General features: G+C 46.4%; 1 non-coding gene across 1 annotated transcript; it reads right to left on the minus strand.

Moving 5' to 3' along the window:
• Window positions 1-866: 866 nt before the first annotated feature.
• Window positions 867-938, minus strand: trnaw-cca (transfer RNA tryptophan (anticodon CCA)). Its single transcript has one exon. It is a non-coding gene; the product is annotated as a tRNA-Trp (tRNA).
• Between the last annotated feature and the right edge of the window lie 7,383 nt (window positions 939-8,321).

The following is an 8,321-nucleotide window of genomic DNA, read 5'->3' on the forward strand; positions in this document are numbered from 1 at the left end:
GAAAGTGGGATGAAGCTGGATCGCCTCTTGTTGGCCGGGGTGGAAGTGATTGGCCAAAATGGCCTCCTTATGTGCTGCAAACTTCTCTCAATCTATAATTCTATGAAAAATGTAAATGTCCAATGTGGGTGTCGAAACCACGACCCTGAGATTAAAAGTCTTATGTTTCACTGACTGAGCTCGCCAGGCTTCTGCCAAACATACCGTTCTCTCACTGATTGCAGACAGTCGCCGGTTGGCTCCGCCCCAGATGTTTAAACTTGCTGTCGAGGAACTGTCAGGATCTTCTTGAATGGTGGACCAGGCTCGAGGGGCCGAATGGCCTATTCCGGCCCCTAATTCTTACATGTTTATCATCTTATGAACTTTTCACAGGAGAACAAACTCGTCCCTGAGCATGCATGAGGAGAAAGCTCCAGAAAATATTCCCGTCTGGTGAGCTTTCGCGTGTGAGGCGAACGTGTTAACCGCGACACTGCGGAAACATCTCCACTTTCAGCACCAGGTCAGACGGAAATGTTAAGCGAGCAGGTGAACTGCTGAATCCCAGTTTTAAGGAGTTGGTCGTGGTGTCAAACAATGAGTTTCGCTTAATGATTAAAAATAATAAATGTCAGAAGTTGGATTCAAACCCACACCTGCAGAGAAAACTGCGATCTCATCACAGCACCTTCGACCGCTCGGCGGTGTGTGTGGCCACCTGCAAGTTGATTTTGAACTTGTGTGTCCTGTCACATGAATTAAATGAGGGCACCAGGCGTATCTCTGCCTGACACCGGGGAAACAGTGAGACGGAGAGACAGACCTTGGAACAAGGGTCTGGTTATTGCCAAACTGCAAAGAAAATATTAATTCTGAAAGAACAGTGACCCCGACGTGATTTGAACACGCAACCTTCTGATCTGGAGTCAGACACGCAACCGGTGCGCCACGAGGTCTACACAATGTGTTTGAGATGTTCCTCTATATGAAGCTTTCACAATACAAGGGGCTTTAAATTCCCCGACCATTGCCACCAGGTGTCAGAAGCAGTGCTCACCTGCCAGTCACCGTATGTTTTTTTCTTAAACTTTTGTGTTGCGTTTGTGGAAAAGCATCATTAATTAACCCCTCACCTTCTTTTGCACAATGAAAGAAATGCTAACTGAGGGACAGTCGATACTTCAATCATTTGTCCTGTGCTTTGGGGAGCGGGCAGGGAAGTGGACCTGAGTCCATGATCGCATCGATCATGATCGTATTAAATGGTGGAGCAGGCTCGAGGGGCGGATGACCGACTCCTGCTCCTATTTCTTTTGTTCTAGTGTTCTTCAGCAAGTTGACCCATTTTACACACTGTATTGCCGATGTCACCAGGAATCTGGGGCAACTTTTGTCAAATTTAACAGCACCGGTTATTCCTTCCGTGCAGAGAAATTAGAATCAGTCGTGAAGATAAAATCCCATGGTGATCATTTTCAGATTCAACGCAGTAGGATTTCAAATAAAGTGAAAGAATGTTACAGTGAAACGATTTGGAAGTTTTACTTGTATTTGTATCTTTAATGAAACTTTGTGGCATCTGATTCCCGTTCATGCCACTGCTGAACAAGAAAGGAGGGTTTGACGTTGACCAGACTGCACTGCCCCTGATATGTGTGAGCTCATCCTTTATATTCAGTGGTTTCTCGCCCTTTGATGGGCTGCAGTGTGGCGGATATCACGTTGGCCTCACACGCGAAAGGTCCCCGGTGGATCCGTTTTCTCTCACTGAAAGTTATCTATTTATTGGTTAAATAAAGAGAAATTCAGGAATAAGGGAGCATTTCTACCAGCAGAATAAATAGCTAATAAAAACAGCAAATGCTGGAAATCTCAGCAGGTCAGGCAGCATTATCCAGGAGACTAAACTCTCCTCCGATTGTTCCCTAATAGCAAGTTTAAACATAATGTTTCTGCCCAGAATCAAACCGGGTGCTTTTCACGTATAAAGCAAATGTGATAACCACTACACTACAGAAACCTCTGGCACAGCAGCCCCAACAGAGGGGAGCTGACCAGTGAGCTCCCTCTGTGCTGATCGGGAATGTGTTGGCTCACCTAAAACAACTTCTGTCCCACACTGAAAGTTCTCAATCCTTCTCCTCCGCTGCCCTTTACAGAAATGTCACGGATCACCCAGCCACCGTGTTCACTTCCACATCCTCACAGTGGGGCCACAGAGGCTCCTACCGTCTCCCCGCGATCAGCGAACTCACCCAGATTGTAAAATTAAACCCCGAACACGTGCCCGGCAAAGGGCAGGAGAAGCCAGATAGTCTGTGAGCTCGGTCTATCGCAGAAAGTATTGGTATTCATGGTGATTACAGCAATTATTAATCGTCTCACAAACCTCAATTATTTTTATGCGATGAATTGTTCGGTAATTGAAACCAGTTTAGTGCGCCGGAAATTAACCCCTCGACCACCAGGGAACGGTTATGATACATATAGATATATTTATATATATTTATATATTAACCTGAATATCAATGGCTAGCTACCTAGACCTCATGGTGCAACGGTAGTGCGTCTAACTTTGAGTGAGAGAAATTGTTCCACAGTGACACCCATTTCATCTTTTGTTCCCTCTTAAACACTAGAAACTGAGACAGGGGGAATAAATAGAGAAATAAAAGCACAGTGATACAGAAAAGAGGAAGAGAGAAGGGGAAAGGTGCTGTCCCCACCCAGAACTAATGCAGAAACCCCTCTGCTGCACTCGGGGTGGCCACCCACAGCCTGGATACAATAACGGGAGAACACCAGCGGCAGGTCGGGGCCATAAAAGGAACGGCGAGCGGCCCTGGGAGCAGCTTGGAGATCCCGGGATACAACTCCAGGGAGCAGCGCGAGCTGGTGCAGGAGGGCGGCGGCAGCGAAGAGTGACGTCATCAAGGTCCAGGTCGGTGATTGGAACGTGGGCAGATACAGCAGAAGCGGTGAGATTGGGGCAAAGGAGCGGCGAGAGACTGTGGAGGGACGTGATCGCTGCCCAGCAGAGGCATGAGTTCGGGGCCAGGGGCCCAGGGTTAGCACGGGCCAGCCCACACTGCGATATGTGTGTGCACTAGGTCCGCGCAGCAGAGCTAGTCGCCTGTCATCTTGCTTAACCCTTGCCACTGGACCAAGACCTCGCTCTGTCAAGCCCGTGTGATGGCTGGGGTGCAACGGCCACCACACGTTAAAAAAATCCACGCACAGGCATCTTCCACCCTTCGAGATGTAGTATGGATCCTTCATTGAAACACCTGTGAATTCATCCTTTTTCAGCGTGGAAGCAAGTCATCCTCGTTTCGAGGGACCGCCTATGATGATGATGATGATGGATACATTAACGTCCCGACAGCTCATTGACTGCAGGAGTGGGACCATGCGGCGCTTCAGAAAACATGTCGAAAAGGCCAAGTCACTAATTTCGTCTCATGTGCTCCTCCGATCAAGAACAGCAACACACATTAATAATGCTTCAATAATGGTTACATCTTATCTCCACATTTGCTAAGCAGGTGGTTTGTTGGTCTAGGGGTATGATTCTTGCTTCGTTGGTTGTTGCTTGAAATTTGCAGAAAGATCCTAGCTTCAAATCCCAGACCAGCCTTGAGATTGCATTGAAATTTTGCAAAGAAGGACTTGTATTTCTGCAGCGTCTGTCAGGAACTCATGATGCCCCAAAGCGCTTTGCAGCCGTTGAGTTGCCTTTGAAATGTTGTCATGTGAAGAAAGATGTGCCCAAATCACCTCAACTCTTTGCAAACGAGTTCATAGAATCAAAGAAGTTCACAGCACGGAAGGAGGCTATTTCGGTCCATCGTGTCCGCGCCGGCCAACTCGAGGCTATCCAGCCTGATCCCACTTTCCAGCTCGAGGTCCATAACCCTGCAGGTTACGGCACTTCAGGTGCACATCCAAGCACTTTTTAAATGTGGTGAGGGTTTCTGCCTCTACCACCCTTTCAGGCAGTGAGTTCCAGACCCCCTCAACCCTCTGGGTGAAGAAATATCCCCTCTAAACTTCCGGCCAATTACTTTAAATTTATGCCTCCTTGTTTACCTCTGCTAATGGAAATAGGTCCTTTCTATCCACTATATCTCGGACGCTCATAATTTTATACACCTCAATGAGGTCTCCCCTCAAGCTCTGTTCCATGGAAAACAAACCCAGCCTATCCAATCTGTCCTCATGGCTAAGATTCTCCACTCCCAGCAACATCCTCGTAAATCTGCACCATCTTCAGTGCAATCATGTCCTTCCTGTAATATGGCAACCAGAACTGCACGCAGTACTCCAGCTGTGACCAAACCTGCCCCACCGACCCCATCTCTTGTATTCTATGCCTCGGCTAATAAAGGCAATCATTCCATATTCCTTCTCAACCACCTTAGCTACCTGGCCTGCTACTTTCAGTGATCTGTGGACGTGCACTCGCTGGATTCTGGGGAGGACCCAGCAGATTGGAAAACTGCAAATGTAATGCCCCCATTTAAAAAAGGAGGCAGACAAAAAGCAGGAAACTATCGACCAGTTCGCCTAACATCTGTGGTTGGGAAAATGTTGGAATCCATTCTCAAAGTAGCAGTAGCAGGATATAGAAACATCGAAACATAGAAAATAGGTGCAGGAGTAGGCCATTCGGCACTTCGAGCCTGCACCACCCTTCAATAAGATCATGGATGATCATTCAGCTCAGTACCCCTTTCCTGCTTTCTCTCCATACCCCTTGATCCCTTTAGCTATCAGGGCCACATCTCCCTCTTGAATATATCTAACAAACTGGCATCAACAACTCTGCGGCAGAGAATTCCACAGGTTAATAACTCTCTGAGCGAAGAAGTTTCTCCTCATCTCAGTCCTAAATGGCTTACCCCTTATCCCTTCGACTCCGACCCCTGGTTCTGGGCTTCCCCAACATCGGGACCTGTCCAGTCCCGTCAGAATTTTATATGTTTCCATGAGATCCCCTCTCAGTCTTCCAAACGCCAGTGATCTCTCGATCCCTTGATTCCCCGAGACTCGAAAATTCTATCTAACGCAGCCTTGAATATATTCAGAGACTCAGCATTCACAAGCATGTGGGGCAGATCATTCCAAAGATTCATATCCCTCTGAGTGAAGAAATTCCTCCTCATCTCTGTCTTAAATGGCCGACCCCTTAACCTGAGATTGTGGCCCCTGGTTCTAGACACTCCAGCCCGGGGGAAACAACATCTCAGCATCTACCTTGTCAATCCCCTTCAGAATATTGTGTGTTTCAATGAGATCACTTCTCATTCTTCTAAACTCTGGAGAGTATCGGCCCATTCTACACAATCTCTCAACTTAAGACAGTCCTCTCATCCCAGGAATCAATCTGGTGAACCTCTGTTGTACCACCTCCCAGGCAATTATTTCCTTCCTCAAATAAGGAGACCAAAACTGTGCGCCGTACTCCAGGTGTGGTCTCACCAGGGCCCTGTACAATTGTAGCAAGACTTCCTTACTCTTGTACTGTGGGCTATATATTAGGTACTATGGGCCGAGTGCCTTGTTTTTTGGCTGTTTCGATGGTTGTATAAAAAGTTATTAAAATTGACAGTTGATCGGGAAATATATTTGTATTTCCTTCAGTGTACTCCTTACTCTTCAAGGGCTAGATTTTCCCCAAGCAGTTTTGTCGGTGCACTGACCTCAAGCGCATCGACTTTGCACGCTGGAAATGGCTCGGGGAAAAACTCGCCCCATCCTGGCCGCTGTGTACAGTCCCCGGAGTCCTGGCGTGGTGTCGATGGTGAAGTGGGGGGCGGAGCCAAATGCCTGCGCCGAAACCACTGCTGACACCTTCGCACATGGGCAGTAGGGAGAGAAAACTTGGCACTCTGCCATTTTTACACAGTGTCAAACCCGATGAAAAGCACAGCAGCTTCTCAGCTTCTCCGGTCGCTCGGCGGGCTCTCCCCCCGTCCCTCCCCGATAAAACGCACAGCTCCAGCAGCTGCAACTTCTCCGGTCCACAAGCTCACACTTCTCCGGTGTGTAGAGGCAGTATTTCCCCTTCTCTCTTCCTCTTGTCTATATCCTTCGGCTTTGTTTTCTGGATTTATTTCCCCGGCCTCATTTTATGTGTTTAAAAGGGAACAAAAGATGAAGTGTGCAACACTTATCAAATATATCTATTTAGTGAAGTGAAATAAAGAGCAATTAAAGAATAAGGGAGAAGTCTCTGTCACCCTTTTTACAGGAGAATAAACTCGCCCATGGCTGTTCATCCACAACAAGTTTAAACATAATCTTCCTGCACGGGATCCTTCCGCGTGGAAAGCAAACGTGATAACGGCTCCACTGCGGAAACCGCTCTGACCAGAAGTACAGCAGAGGGCAGCTGACCAGTGAATGCCTTCTGTGCTGATCGGGAATGTGTTGGCTCACCTTAAACAACTTATGTCCCTCACTGACAGCTGTCAATCCTTCTCCTCCGCTGCCCTTTACACAAACATGTCACTGATCCCCACCCACCACCCCACATCCCCATCGTGTTATCTTCCATGTTAGCACAGTGGGGCCGCGGAGGCACCTACTCTCTCCCCGCGGTTAGTGAACTCAGTCAGTCTGTAAAATTAAAGGGGAACAAGTGTCCCGCAAAGAGCAGGGGAAGGGAGACAGTCTGTAACCTGGGTTTAATTGTTTGTCAAAGGCTACCCATCCTGTTGTGTATTTCCAGCAGTTTCCTACTTTCACAGGTGGAGATACCGGGGCTGGACCATGCTCGTAAAATACAATGAGGTCGGGATAAAAGTTCCTCACATACTCAGGGCAAATTAAATGATTGAAGTTCTACTGTGGATTAATTAATGATGTTTAAATCAATGAATCTTTTTTTCCACATGAGATGCATGTAACTCTTTCTTCTAAGGTTTTAATTTTGAAGGAAGTTCAATTTCCCTGGCCGGAAATCGACCCAGGGCCGCGGTGGTGACAGCGCCGAATCCTAATCACTGGACCACCAGGGAACGCTGCATTGCTGCATCGCTGCATCGTAATGCTTGGTGTCATTATTGTCCTTTTCAATCCACTTGATTCACAACGAAACACATTGTTACCGTGATCTGAATTTAACGCCACGTCATTCTTTGAAATCACCTTTAAATGATTGGGTAAAACCACTCCTTGTACCACCGAAAAACAGCTTCGATTCCAGGTCAGGGCGGTAACTTCTGTAACAGCTTTTTTCAATTCAAAACCTTATAAAATTGAAGACATGCAGCTAATAAGAAAAAATAAGAATTAATTAAATCACAGTTAAATAACCGATAACCTTTTTCAGGATGAAATAAATATTAATATAGCTACTGAGGGACAGTAGTATCTTTAATTATTCATTTTCTCTTTGCATGTGATGAATTTTTATCCCGATCTCATTTACATGCTGTATGAGAAATTGTAAGTGTTTATGACTCAGTTGTAAAACCATTGATTGTGTGTGTGCCTATTCTTGATAGGAGGAGCATTTGAGACCGAAGTTCCAGTTCGATATATGCATCAATAGAATCAATTTTCACCAATTCTTTTCAACCCAATAACATAATTTATTTTGATTGGACTTGATGGAAGAACATGATCCATGTAAAAAATTGTTATCGTTTTACTTGTGCTGAATACTCATAAAAGTATTGGAGTGGGAACTCACTGGATAACAGCAAAGCTTGCAATGTTTGCGGAATATATTCGTGCAGCCAAAATGCACAATGACAACCCGGAACTGTGCTGCACCGAATCCTCGGGGAAAAACATTAAAAGGCTTCGCCCGGAGATGGGTTTGGATTACCCACCTTTCAGTTACCAGCCGAATGCGCTAAACCATTGCACCACAGATACACACTGCAAGACATGCAAAACCAGGGTGTCAGTCAGTTAAAGCTTCAGATTGCTCCGACCGGGATGGAACTTGTCCACTCTCAGTTGTACTTTTCCCAAGTAAAGTGTGGGACATTCATTGTGGATGTGTGGAAGCAGTCTGGTCCCGCACACTGCAGACACTTCCATGTCACCACCAACCAGCTCTCCCACAACCGGTGTGATCTACTTTCCAGCCTTCCAGTGCCTTGTCTGTGACGAAGTACGTTTCAAAAGTTTTGGAATAGTTGGTTCCATGGTGTAATGGTGAGCCCTCTTGATTTTAAATCTAGCGATCTGAGTTTAAATCTCGGTGAAACCTAAATTCTTGTTGTCCCAGCTGCTGAAAATTTGGGACAAACAAGTGAAAGACACCTGGTGCTGGTGGGTAGTTTTGTTGCCATTTTCATTGATGCTTGATCTACAAGTCTAGT

This window comes from Pristiophorus japonicus, unplaced genomic scaffold (genome assembly GCF_044704955.1).
Source record: "Pristiophorus japonicus isolate sPriJap1 unplaced genomic scaffold, sPriJap1.hap1 HAP1_SCAFFOLD_130, whole genome shotgun sequence".
Taxonomy (NCBI): Eukaryota; Metazoa; Chordata; class Chondrichthyes; family Pristiophoridae; genus Pristiophorus; species Pristiophorus japonicus.